General features: G+C 51.7%; 2 long non-coding RNA genes across 3 annotated transcripts; one reads left to right on the top strand and one right to left on the bottom strand.

Moving 5' to 3' along the window:
- Positions 1 to 205: 205 nt before the first annotated feature.
- Positions 206 to 2,199, bottom strand: LOC134481635 (uncharacterized). Its single transcript, XR_010057338.1, has 2 exons — positions 1,391 to 2,199; positions 206 to 413 (listed from the first exon to the last, which is right to left on the bottom strand). It is a non-coding gene; the product is annotated as an uncharacterized LOC134481635 (long non-coding RNA).
- An 80-nt stretch (positions 2,200 to 2,279) lies between these two features.
- Positions 2,280 to 11,629, top strand: LOC120096349 (uncharacterized). Of its 2 annotated transcripts, XR_005492748.2 has the most exons (4): positions 2,280 to 3,407; positions 4,511 to 4,615; positions 4,732 to 4,852; positions 6,042 to 11,629. It is a non-coding gene; the product is annotated as an uncharacterized LOC120096349 (long non-coding RNA). The 2 variants fall into 2 exon arrangements; XR_010057147.1 differs by having other exon boundaries at positions 4,732 to 11,629.
- Positions 11,630 to 13,691: the final 2,062 nt, after the last annotated feature.

Below are 13,691 nucleotides of genomic sequence, written 5' to 3' on the forward strand. Positions count from 1 at the left end.
CCCTTCTAAGGGCAGCCCTACAAGAGCAGGTTAGGACTGTCTCAACCTTCCTCCCACCTCCCTTTAACACAGCTGTTTCAAACAGCCTTCCCCCTCTGTTCCTCTAGCTGCACCCCTGGGCTCGCAGGGCCGCACCCTCTCCAGCTTGTTCCTCCTGCTACCACGCTGGCTGAGCACAGCACAACCGAATGAGGCTCAACGCAAAGATGTTTAGAATGTTTATCGTGGTGAGTGTACTATTTACAGCAGCTCGAGCGTCGCTGGGGCATGGTACGGTTTGAAAGACGCTACACAAGCAGAAATCGTGCAGCATTGTTTGTCCCCCCACACTCGGCGACAGAGAACCAATCTAGTAATGACTGTTTTTGCTTCTCAAATCAGGGACGCTCCGTGCTGTGTGCGTGGTGACTAATCTGGAAATAAAGATTTATAACCAAGTGTGAGGAGTTTGGAACGCTGTGGTGGTAGGGGGAGGAACCCACAGGGGGAGAAGGACTCTCTGAATGGGACAGTAGCCCATCCTGGGGTGCCACGAAGCGCCATTTCACCTATCTGTCCCTAGCAAAGCAAACAGGCCCCAGGGAGAGCTCTGGCCCAAACCTGACCAGGGCCAGCTACAGCCCAGCCACCCGCAAAAGCTCCCTGATGCTGGGCCTTCACCCCAAGGTCTACTTCTCTAGGGCTGGGGCTGACCCTCTCAGAGCCTATGCTAAGGAAAGGGACTGAGGAGAGGCAAGGTCATAGCATGGCACAGCCAGAGGAGAGGACCAGACGGCAGTGCATGGGCCTGGAGCTGCCCAGCTGGGCTCTGCTCCTACTGCCTTTGTCCAGCACACAAGAGCACACACAGCATGACCTGTTTATGGTCAGTCACACATGAGGCATGGCCGGGCTCAGAAGAGTGACAAGACTCTGGCAGATCAGGACTGTGACACGCTGGCTGACCTTCCCTTCACCTCTACAGTGTCCCTCCATTATCTTCATCCCCTTTAACCTGCCCTGCCACCCAGCAACCAGCCACCTGCTCACAGCCTGCTTTCTGTGTCCAGACCCAGACCTCTTGGTCCCCTTTACCCCCTTACCTTTCCCCTCTGCAGGCCCCAAACTTCCATATCTTGAATGCCCAACTCATGAGTGCCCAACTCATTTATCACCTTCCCCACCACACCTCCTACAAACCCCTCCCATCCCGTGCCAAGATGACACAGTTACCACTGAGCCCCAGGTCCTCAGTGTGTGTCTCTGCAGATCCTACACTTAGGTGACCCATGGGAATGTCCCTGGAGAACTCCTACTCCTGAGGGGCAGAGAGCTGGCAGAGACCCACCCAGAATCCCTTTCACGTTCCTTGGCAAGGTGCCTGGCAGTGTATGAGGTCGTGGTGGGGTACCTGGGGTCCTCATCTTCACCTCAGGTGCCCTCACTCTTCACCTCAGTCTGCCCCACTCCTGTGCTCCCCATTCAGGAGAGCAGCGTGGCGGTGGTGGTCACAAGAAAGCCACAAGGCCTGAGGACTTCGCTAAAAGCAGCGTCTCCATTGTGATGGAAGTTGGCGATTCACTTGTAGTTCACGTCCTCCACCTGACACATCCCCGTGTGTCATCCGGCAAGTTAAATGGTAGCTGCCAAGCTGCTGTGCAGTGTGAGGCCTCCCTCTCCATTGCTTGAGCGTTTAGAGTGAAGTGATGGTGGTATATGCTGTCCCGGAGCCTGAGGCTCCTCGCTAGCATTCGGGTTCTACTTCCCGACTTTCCGATTGTTCCTGCGGGCACAGGGACTGCAGCTACCCCTGCGTCTCTGAGGTCGGCCCACCCAGGAGGATGTGCTGGACTACCCCACTCCACTCATACCCTTTCACACGTGGGGACTGGAAGCCTCTGCACAGGCAGGGGAGGCTTCTTCTGTGTCTCCTGACCTCACCCCAGCCCTGTCCACCTAGGTTGTGCACAGACAGTCAGTATTTGATGAGAGCAGAGTCCTTCCCACTCTGCCTGAGTTGAAGAACAGAATCCAAGCCCTGACCCCCTGACCTTGGGCACGGGGTCTTTCAGCCCCATAGCCGTCCTCGGCTTTCCACAGCCACTTTTAAAAGTGTTCGCCCTTTCTGAAGAGAAGCCCATCAGATGACGACTGGTGTCAGAAGGAGCATCAAGGATTCTTCCCAGTGGTCCTGGAAGGGCTGCAGCTTGGGGAAATCATCCTGAGCCTAGGTATACGGGGAGAATTGACGTCATAATAAAGGGAGAGAAATAAGTTCCGGGTAAGGGTGGGAGAGTTCAGGGGGTGGAGCTGGGGAGGGGAGAGAACAGCAGAACATGTTTTGTTTGGAGAAAGAAAAAAACACTACAATGAAACCTAACATTCCGTATGCTGATAAAGACAGAACAGAATAGAAAAATTCCACAGCCTCGTCCAGGGCCAATCCTGAATTAATAATGTCGTAATTAGCAAGTGCCCTTTCTGACAAACGCGGTGAGTGGGTCCTTAGAGAGGTCAGACACGGTTTGCCCCTGTGCCTTTGGAACAGAGCGAGCTAGTGCCGAGCCTTCGGACCTGACAGCCCTCCGGAGGATCAACAGCTCGGGGGCTAAGGGCTGAGCTCCATCGTGGAGAGGAAGTGAAGAAGCGGGAACTCGACCCCGAGGTGCCCAGCACACAGGCGATCCTTGGGACTTCCGGGTTTCAAAAGTTCCAGTCTGGAGCGATCCCCTTCCACCCACAACTCCTGCTTCCTGACACTCGCATAGACCAGGGGAAAGTCTGGGAAGATCTTTCAAACAGCTCACCTTCATGCCTGCCTCCTCTGTCCTGTCCCTAGGACAGCCAGTGTAAATGGCTACAAAGCGAGGGGCTTAAGGCAACAACACACAGGTATCCCTCCCTGTTCAGGAAGTAGGGAGCATGGTGCCTAGGTGAGTTCAGGGATGGGTCCTCCTGGAGGCTGCAGATCTGCTCCCCACTTGCTCCCAGCTTCCTCCCGGTGTTGCCAGGGACCTTGGCTACCCTCCACGGGCAGATGCATTACTCCCTGTCAGCCTCCAGCTTCAGCTCACCTCCTTCCCGGAGTTCCTCTGATAATAAAGTGACAAGGATGAGACTATGGTACCAACTCAATTAGAGGCCTTGTTACCAAGGAAGTCAAGAGGACATCACGTGGGCCTGTATGGGATGACACCAGCAAAACCAGACCATGACCTGGTAGAAAAGACCAGACTCATGTGAGAAGAAAAATGGCTCCTAGAGGTGACAGGAACGCCAGAGAAGAACACGGACCCGGGTAGCTAAAGACACAGCCACCTGCTCCAGGCACAGCCTGGCCTGTGACCTGGACCCACTCCTGTCCCTCCATGAACACACTCTGCCTCTGATGAATCCGTCCTCAACAGTCTTCAGACTTACAGGCCTAGGTAAGGCACCCATGAGCCAAGACCTCAACCCCTGCCTGTGGGCGGGGGAGGGGGACCCAGGGAGACCAAGGGGCCAGGTGCCAGGGGTGAGGGCAGCGCACAGAGGTGTTACCCCCCCCCCATCTTCTTCACCTGAATCATTTAACAGAGAGAGGGCTGGATATGAGGGTGTGGGACCTAAACCAGAATTCATTTCTGCCCATGAAACTTACTAGAAGATCACCCTGGGGGACACGTGTGCCTCACTGTGGCCTGCCCAGCCTTCTCGAAGGGACTTAGATCTCAGCCACAGATACTAAGTGATGCAGTCTCCTGGGAACAGACATGGCCAGGCCTCCCCATGCCTGCCCTTTGCCCCAGGGTAAGGGTGACTGCAGCAGCCATTGGACACCTCTCATGGAAAAGTGGGCATTGAGCAAAAGACTTCCATCACTCACAGATGTGCCAGGAGGCCAGCGAGACAGATCATGCCAGGCTCCAGGGCGACCAAGTTCTTCCTTGTCCCCTGCTGATGCGTGTCATGTTCTCGCCCTGTGTCGGAGACTCAGTGACCCTGCGGTCTGACCTAGTCTTTGGCTTCCTAGAGCCTCAGTCACTCCCTCATGTCTAGCCCCAGGCTGTCAAGAAGCACACACTGGCAGCAATAGCTCAGCTTCCCCCAGCAGTCCCTTAGGCTCCTCCTCAGCTGGATAGCCCACAGCTACCAGGCCTCCAGTGCCTCAGCCTCCTCAGCCCGAGCCGCTGATGTCTGTTGTCCTAAGCTAACCCGCCAAGCCACCGAGGCCAGTACCCCAGGTCGGATGCCAGAGAGTGTCCATCCTCATGTCCTCCCCCTCCCCCAGACCCCTGCTCAGGATGACCTTAGCCAAGGACACAGGCCTTGAGAACTCCTGTCTTTCCTCATTTAGGCTGCACCACCTTACCAGTCCTGCACTGCCCTGGCTTGCAGAAGGAGCAAAGGAACTTTAGCCAGAAGCCCAATGGCCTATGTGACCCACACATGCCCCACCCCCTCAGTGGCCCACAGGTCGGAGCTCCCACCCCACGGCTCTTCTCCCTGTCAGGTGTGCGTCTCTGAAGGCACCTGCATTTCTGACTTGCAGCTGCCTTGTTCTTGCCCTTGGACATTCTGGAGACACGGACAGCCTTAGCTTCCCCTGAGATCACCTCTGTGGAGGCTGGAGAGCCATGCAGCAGATAAATGAGAGGTAGGTAAGGGGTCTGCAGTTGACAGCCAATGGAGGAGGGGCAGAAGGCCCTGCACTCCAACCCCACTGTCACTCCCCCTGGCTGCCAGACTCTCAGTCAGGCCACCATTATCCAGGGGCACTTCAGAGACACAAAGACAAACCTTCAATACCACAGCCGGAAACACTAAGTCTGAAGAGTCAGCCGCCTGCTCTGAACAACTCTTACCTTGGTTTCCCTTTTCTGTCCAGAACCAGGTAATTTCTCTCTACCTAGCATCTCCTGTGACTGTGCATTCTGCTCCCACTTGACTGTCTGCCTGTCTGTCTATCTATGTGTATGTGTGCATGTGTGAGTGTACATGTGTGTGTGCATATGGACATGGTTCTGTATGAGTACACACGCCACAGTGTAACCGGAGACAAGAGTCAATTCTCCTTCATCTATGTGGGTCCTGTGGATGGGGTTCGGCAGCAAGCACCTCTACTCACTGAGCCTTTTTGCTGGCCCTGCTATGACTTTAACCATTACCCCCACATCGCTTGGGGTGACTTCAGAGCTGCCTGAATGTGGCTCATGCTTTCCTGAACACCACACACACACACACACACACACACACACACACACACACCATTCCTTTCCAGAGCTATGGCTGACCTCTAGAAACGTCTCCCGGACTCATCTTTGCCTCTCTTGGCAAACTGAGTCATAGTCCAGATGTAGTGGCACGGTGGCTCTGAGAAGACCCGCCTAGGCCTCCCAGTGAATGCCACGTTGTGCTATGGCCTCTTCTTGCCACACTGGCCACCTCTGCCTGCTGTGTGAACGTCTTTGGGACAAAAGTGATACCATCCGCTTAAGGCCACAATAAGGTTCCACCTGGACTGACTTAGAAAAGCATCAAAAATAAGCCAGCCATCTGTCCTGACTCCCCTGCTCCCTCATGGTCCCACCTCTCAATAACTCCCCAAAGTTCTGCCTCAGGCAAAACAAACACCCTCCATAGAAAGTACAGAGACACAGCAATCCAGGGAGAATTTTGAGGAAAAGCCCCGTCTTGCCTCTTTGACTCTTATACAGTCCAGCACACAAGAGTTCTCACACTATGCCCAGAGAAACCTGGTGGGCTCACACTGCTGGTCACACACTCCTTCCTGCTCCTCCAAGCTTTGTGAAGTTTCTGCTCAGATCATATTTACACGGAAGAAAGCCGCCTGACTGAGAAGGGGTTGAGTGAGCAGTTCCTTTCCCATCACCAAGGAGCTGAGGGGCCGCACGTGCAGGCCCGCAGGTCAACCGACAAGCTGAACTAGTAGGACTCCTAACTAAAACAAATTCCGGGTGGGACACTCCCAAGTGGAACGCAGCGGGTAGCCTGTGGAAATTCCCCAGCCTGATTCCCACTCTGTCTGGGTCAGCGGCCCTCACGTGTGTCAGTCTCTTTAGGCGGCAGCTCCAGTTTTCCAGACCCCAGGGAGCAGACACCTTTCCACTTTGTCCTTTGCTGTCACATGCCAGCACCAGGCCCCTTGGATGCTCTCCAGTCCCAGCAGGTGAGAAGTGACCTTTGACCCCTCTCTTGGCTCCCACCCCCAGGCCCCCAGCGTTCTCTTCCCCTCCCACCTACTTTGTGAGTGCACTGTGTGCATCTCTGCCCTGCCCATCGTTCTGATCGACCACACGTTCTGATGGGAGAAAAAAGATGGAGGGAAAGTAAGTGTGGACTTTTCACCATAAATGACCCCACAAGACACCCCCAAACTCCTCTCCCGGACAGTCCTGTCCAATATCCCTCCGACAGAAACGTCACCGCCGCGCCTCCGCCGCCACTGACGCTGCTACTGAAATTAACGGAATCTGGCAGGAGACCCTATTGTTTTTCCAATCCCTAGTTCTGCCAAGCAAACACAGGGATCTTGATGAAAATGGCCGCTCCAGACAACTGTGTTTCAGGGGCACAAGATGCTCCCACATCGCCCTCAGCCTGGGTGCGCGGCGTGAGCGCAAGCTGGAGGCTCTCTGGTTCGGACATGCTGACAAGTTTTTGTGAGGTTTTTTTTTGTTTTGTTTTTTGGTTTTTGGTTTTTGGTTTTTTTTTTTTTTTAATGCAACTAAAATGTTAAACAGGAAGCCTTTCAGGACGCCTGCCACGGACGGCGACCGAGTGCCAAGTTCCCCCTCTCCTGTGGCAGCAGCTCCGAGCCGACATTTTGTGATGTGGGGATGCTGGGTCCAGGTTTAGAGGACTGTAGCCAGAGACCCTGGAAAAAGCCTCGCCGCCTTAACGAAGACCCTTTGTCCTTCGTGTCCCCACACCTATCGATCTGGCCTGAGGTGCCAGTGTCCAAATGAGTGTCCCTCCTGGCACTGCTGGTTTGACTGACAGTGACACACTCAGGCCGCATCAAAAGCGCCTGTTTATTCCCCAGGTGGGAAAAGGATCCTCTCTTCCCACACCTTGAACAGTTCAGAGCCACCATGGTCTCCTCCCCCTTGGTTTTCGACTGTGCTGAGAGAGGATTTGATTACTGGCCGCCCACTTGAAAAGCAGCATTTGTGCCTCAGTCGCCTCTGTCTGTCCTTGCCCCATTGTTTTAGGGCACAACAGAGTGGCAGTCTGCACTGTCACCCCTACAGGAGGAGGCTTTTGTTGAAACAGAAACTTCGTATGGCCTAAAGGAACTGAATGAAGTGGGAACAGAAAGCTAACAATGGACAATCAGTATCACTTGAGAAGAAAGGACAGGAGCACTGGGAAGAGGAGCTGAGACAGCAACTCTGGGGACCAGGCACTTTGCAAGGGACCAGGGAGTTTCATTTCCAATCCTCAAAGATAACCAAGTCCTCCCTGGTCTCTGCTTCCCTCAACTCCTGGGGACACACACTGATCAGTTAATAGGCTGGGGCATCTCTGAGAGAAACAGCCCCACGCTCTTCCTGAATGTTCCTAAATGCTGTGGAAGGAAGAAGAGTGCAGCACTGTGAGCATGAAGGCAGGAGGTTTGCACTCACTGGGAAAACACAGAGGATGGCAACAATTTTCTTGCTCAGGGCCACACTCGCAGGCCCGCCTGACCCTCCACAGTTGCCTCCCTCAACCACCAGCCACTGGAACTAGCACCCCCACATTGCCTCTCACAGATGAAGCGTAGCCAGCAGCCTCTCTCCCAAGGCAGTCCCCAGTGAAGCTCATGATCTGGAGCTCCCCAGGGTCCAGGCAGAAAGTGGCTTGCCCCTGTCTCACCTCTCCTTGGTCTCCCTTGGGCTCTGTCAGCCATGTATATCCAGACACCTACCACAAACTCTGAGAAGACAGGAAGGTGAAGCTAAGAGAGGAGTGGGTCCCCCACTGCATCCACTGATCCACTGGAGCACCTTTCAGTGTGTGCCAAAATGGCGTCACAGCACCATCCCCCCCCCCCCCCAGTTCAAGCATCTATATTAAAAAAAAAAAAAAAAAGAATGGCCACTTCTGTCTTTCATTCTTTCTATAGTGGGGTTTGAACCCAGGGCCTTGCACACACACAGGCAAGCTCAACCATTAAGTTCTGTCTTCAGCCTTAACTTCTTGAGGCAAGATTTTACCATGTGGCCTAGGTTAACCTTAGTCTCAAGATCCCTCTGCCTCAGCTTTCTGAGTGCTTAGATACAGGCATGTGCCACCATGCCCAGTGGGATCCCGATACCGACTGGCACACTTCATGAAAACAGCTACCTTATATATACACAGGAAGACCGAGGAAGGGAGCGGCCCAGCACCCAGGCTGAAACTCGGGAAACCTGGGAGAGGCTTGAAAGTATGAAGAGCTGTGTTGGTGTTATGGAGGCAAGCAGGAAGTACTCTCACTGAGGTCATCCGATGAAGGTTAACAGAGGAAGTCATGGGGTAGCTGTGCAGTTCTTAGGGCAGATGGCAGAAGAGCTGCTACACCTGCTAGTCCCGAAGGGACAAGAGGGGCGAGAGGAAAAATGATCAGATCGGGAACCTGCGTGCATCCTAGGAGGGACACAAAGGAAAACTCTCCAGTCCCACCTCTCCCCAGATACCCAGAATTTACCACTCCAACCCATCTTACTAGCACACCCAAACAAGAAGACAAGAGACTCAAAGGTCAGAGCAGAGTCAGAAGGGGCCGCGTGTAAAGTTGGGCAAACAAAAGAAGCCAACACACATGGGGCCCATGCTTCTTGATACAGTTTTTAAATGTTTGTATGTCTAAACATCTCTGTAGATTAAAAATACCTAACTTTAAAATGTATTTTTAACCATCCTATCTCTTCTCAGCCAGATCTCACGTCAGTTCTAGCATTTTCTAACGGGTCCAATCCAGACTTGTGTGAGAGGTTAGATCTCTACGCTTCCTGGGAAGAAAGTACTCAGCAGAGCGTCTTGCACACCCTCCTCTGTCTACTCAGCTGTACGTGTGTGAGTTCCAGGAGCTGGGGAGACACAGATGCCCCCAGGTGCATCCCTCAGCTCTGTAGAACTCAGGGCTCAAAACCTGAGCAGATCGGGTCCTGCCTCCCCTCCTCGTTCCTAGGTCGCTCCGTGGCCATTGATAGCTTCCTCATCTGAACAGGCTGTTGGCATCTCTGTGCTGTGGGAATGGTAAAGGCTCCAGTCAGGGCCCAACGTAGGTAGCTGCTTCTCTGGGGAGTCGAGGGGGTGTCTGTGTTATCTCCTGGGACTTGGGGGCACAGTGGCATAGTATGTGGGGAAAGGACACATGCATCTGGTTCTGATAAAAACCAAGGTACAGCAAAAGCTGTGACCCAGCTCCCAGCCAACCACACCTCCTCCCTCCTCAGACCCTTCCGGCCCCAAGCTCCATGGAAACCAACATTGCAAGGAGACACAAGACAGGACATGTCACTAACCAGAGAACCAACCCTGTGCCCAAGAGAACACAGAAGAGCACAGCTTCCTGGAAGGCGGTAATGAGGGTTCTATTGTGAACAGACCTAGATTTCCATTCTTCCACCTTGCTTTCGGGTATATTTGACTGTGAGGAAACCACCTCACCCCTCAGTATGCCTCTTCCTCTGATTTGACCTCTCTGGGACTCAGTTTTTTCATCTGTGAAAGGGACACAGGAGTGGCTGTCAGGAAAGAGAAGATGGATCGCCCATCTGTGTGTCTTGACAGGAAGATGAATTCAGGAGCCACACACACCCGCCAGTTCAGTCTCTCTTTGAATTAAGCACAGGGTAAGCACCTGCGGAGTGATTTCAAACTCTCATCTAGAGGAAGGTCCCGGTCTTTCACTTCGCTACAGCCTGCTCTCTTAGGGTAAGGTAAGTGTTGTTCTGGGGGTGCACTGATTCCTCAACATGAAACGAGTTTTTCTCCCACCTCCCTTCCTGCTCAGGGTCCAGCTCTACTTAACCTGGGCAGCCAACGTCTGCAGAGGAAAAAGACAAAAAAAAAATTAATTAAAACTAACCAATCTCAAAGGACCAAGAGTTCCCGATGACATCCCTACCTTCCTGTTGTTTCAACCAATCTCTCTGCTGAGTGGTGGTCCCCCCAAGTAATTTGATGCCCATCCCTCTTTGGCCAGTCTGTCCTTGGAAAACTAACAATGCCCAGGCCCAAGCAGAAATTTTTGCTAAAAATACCCTGCATTCCTGAGTGACAATAGCTCTCTCCTCAAACTCAGGGACAGCCAGGTTAAAAACAGCAGCCGGCAGCTTTAGATGGCAAGAGCAACCAAGACAGGGAGGCCTGCGACCAGCACATCACGCTGAGACATCTGCCATCTTGGCCCATCCCGGCTTCCCTCTTCCCAGAGGCAGTGGGCATCTCAATGGCACAGGAAGCTGGACTTCTCCGCGGGGTCTGTGGGCTCTGCAACGTCTTGGACAGAAGATGAGAATGGCCTGGAAGGAAGCAGCAGAGACCGGATGCCTCAACTATTCACTGGCCCGTGTGCTATCTGGCTCGATGTGCAAATGTCTCTCTAGTAGAAGTGTCAGAAGCAAGGAGAAGTTGAAAGCCATGTCACAATCAGGTGGGCCCAGGAGCTGACACAAGCTGAAGCAGTTTTCAGGAACCATTGACCCCCTGAAGCGAGACCAGACAGACAGAAGTGAGGAGAGTATGCCGTGTTCACTCATGGCTGAGTCCCTTGCCTTCCTGGAAGAAGTCAAACATCCACTTGCTTCCTTTCCTGTCTTGAGAGCCAGTCTTACAGGTTACGCCCTCCTGCGAGCACCTCAGTCCAGCCCTCGATACACTTTAAGGACCAGCTGCTTGCGTAGACCCACAGCCTGTCCCCAGGGGCTGGAATCACCCCGTTGTTGAGAGCTCCTTGAAGGGACATCCGGACTGTGTCTTGGGTGACATGTTCCATGAGGAACACTCAGGGCTTCCTAGGCGCTCAACCCTGTGTCCTGGGCATCTGAGGTGGCAGGAATGACCTTTTCACCTGTGGCTCCTCTGCAAAATTGTAGGCGAAGGGTTCGGTTCACTTGAATCTCTCCTGTCCATGCCCCAGGCTCGTCCAGTTTGTACCTGTGAACCACACTGCCCCAGGGAAGCCGTCTGTGCTATCCATCCCACTTGTAGACCACAGCATCGAGTCACAGTGTCAAGGGCTGGGCACACCTCCTAGGTGGACTTTAAAGGAGACTTTAGCCATGTGTACCCCCTTACGACCCAGTGTTGTTTGCTGAGTTTTCGTGCAGTAGTCAGCAAACCTGCTTATGGATTCTGGTGTACATTGATTCAACAGAGCAGTGAGATCTCACAGGGATTGCTCATTTAATTACAACCTCCATTTATCTTTTATTGGATTACAAATATTGGGTTTCATGATGGCATTTTTCATGCAATATTTGTTGTTGTCGTTCCTCTCCCCTATGCTTCTCACCCTCCTCCCACTGACTCTCATCCTCCTCCCACTGACTCTCACCCTCCTCCCTCTGACTATCACCCTCCCCCCAACCAATTTTCATATTGTGTCATCCTTGCCCCAACTTCCTTAGCACCTCCTGTTTCTCCTTTATGGTATTGACCTAGTTGCATATCCTGCACCCATTTTCTTATTGGATTCTGAAATACTGAGATTATTCATATACACAGACATGAAGAGAAGTGAGAGGCTGAACGACAGGACCTGAGTTCAAATCTCCAGAAACCACATATAGGTTGGCTGCAGTAGCACACAGCTGTAACCCCAGTGCTCTCATGGAAAGGTGGGAGTCGGAGGCAGGAGAATCCCAAAAGATGTCAGGACAGCTAGGGCAGTGCAGGCAAAGTTGAACAAGAGATCTGTCATAAACACACACACATATACACAAGTACACACATGCATATACATACTCATACACTTACACACCCAAACATACACACATACATGCATATACATGCACACACATGCACACACATGCACACAGATACACTCATACATGCGTACATGTGCACATATATGCATACACACATGTACACACATGTATGAATATACACAATACACATGTGCACACACATACATTCACACATATACACATGCACATACATGCATACATACATATACATACATACACACACATGCATGCATTCACACATATACCTGCACACACACATGCATATACACACACTTACACTTATTTTTTTTCTTTTTTCTTTTTTTCGGAGCTGGAGACCGAACCCAGGGCCTTGCGCTTGCTAGGCAAGTGCTCTACCACTGAGCTAAATCCCCAACCCCCACACTTACACTTATACACCCATACATACACATATATGTGCATATACACACACACACTCATATACATGCACACATGTGCACATATACAAATACACACATGTGCACATACACTCATATACATGCACACATGTGCACATATACAAATACACACACATGAACACACATACATGAACATACACACATACACATGAACACATTCACACACACACATATACCTGGACATATACGTGCTCACACACAGAGTAAGTGAAATTAGAGTAAAGAACAACATAGGAGTTGGGGATTTAGCTCAGTGATAGAGTGCTTGCCTAGCAAGCGCAAGGCCCTGGGTTCGGTCCCTAGCTCCGAAAAAAAGAGAAAAAAGAAGAAAAAGAAAAAGAAAAAAGAAGAACAACATATAACTGACTTGTGCACAGCACAGTAGGCCTTCAGAAATAGACAGCTCTCTGAAGCTGAGGCCCCATGGATAACAGAACAATCACAGTTTGAAATATCTAAAAGTCACTGTGTGAATAAGGCGAGTCCTTTAAACCCAGACCTGTAAACATGCACTTCTATGCATGACTCAAAGGGGCCCGGGCATCTCAGCAAACTGCCCACCAGTGACGACACAGACCAAAGCATGTGTCCTTCAAACATGAAGAGAGAAGGAGGGTTCCATACTTCTGTGTGAAAAGTGATCGTTACCGCATCCCAGCAAATAAGAAACCAAAAGCAAAACCTGGTGTAAGATTCTCTGTGTCCTGTGATTATTGTCACTGCGGTTACCTGATGCTCCCCTGACCTTCTAGTGGCCATACCTTCCTTCCCAGGGCCCTGAATGGATTCTCTCCAGGAGGAAGCATGTTGACATAGAAACTGGTGCCAAGGACTGTGTCTTAGAGCTTCGTCCTTAGCTCTGACTCTTTGACTCCTAAGTATCCAATGACAGCGTCCCTATCTGGACCCATAAAGCTTAAGCCCATCCAGCTCTGAGAGGCTTTTCTAGTTTCTCCTCTTCTGCTGTCCGTTGGCCCAAAGAACTGTAACCCATCTCCTGATCTACCTGTCTTATGCCTACCTAGAATCAGTGTGTGTGTGTGTGTGTGTGTGTGTGTGCGTGTGTGTGTGTTTCCAGGCTTATGTATGTGTGAGTGCACTCTGTGCCTATGTGTGTGATATGTCCATATGTGTAGCATGGGTGGGTATTTATGTATGTAGTTTATATAGGCATGTGTATATGTGTTAGGTATGTGGCATACGTGTACTTATATATGTGGATGTATATATTATGTGTGTGTATTCTGTATGTGTATGTGCAGGTATCTATTGTATTTGTGCATGTGTGAACATATTTGGGTGTGGATATGGATCAGTGTGTGTGCCCACATGTGCATGTATGTGTGTGCCC

The sequence above is a fragment of the Rattus norvegicus genome, chromosome 13, assembly GCF_036323735.1.
Source record: "Rattus norvegicus strain BN/NHsdMcwi chromosome 13, GRCr8, whole genome shotgun sequence".
NCBI classification, from domain to species: Eukaryota; Metazoa; Chordata; class Mammalia; order Rodentia; family Muridae; genus Rattus; species Rattus norvegicus.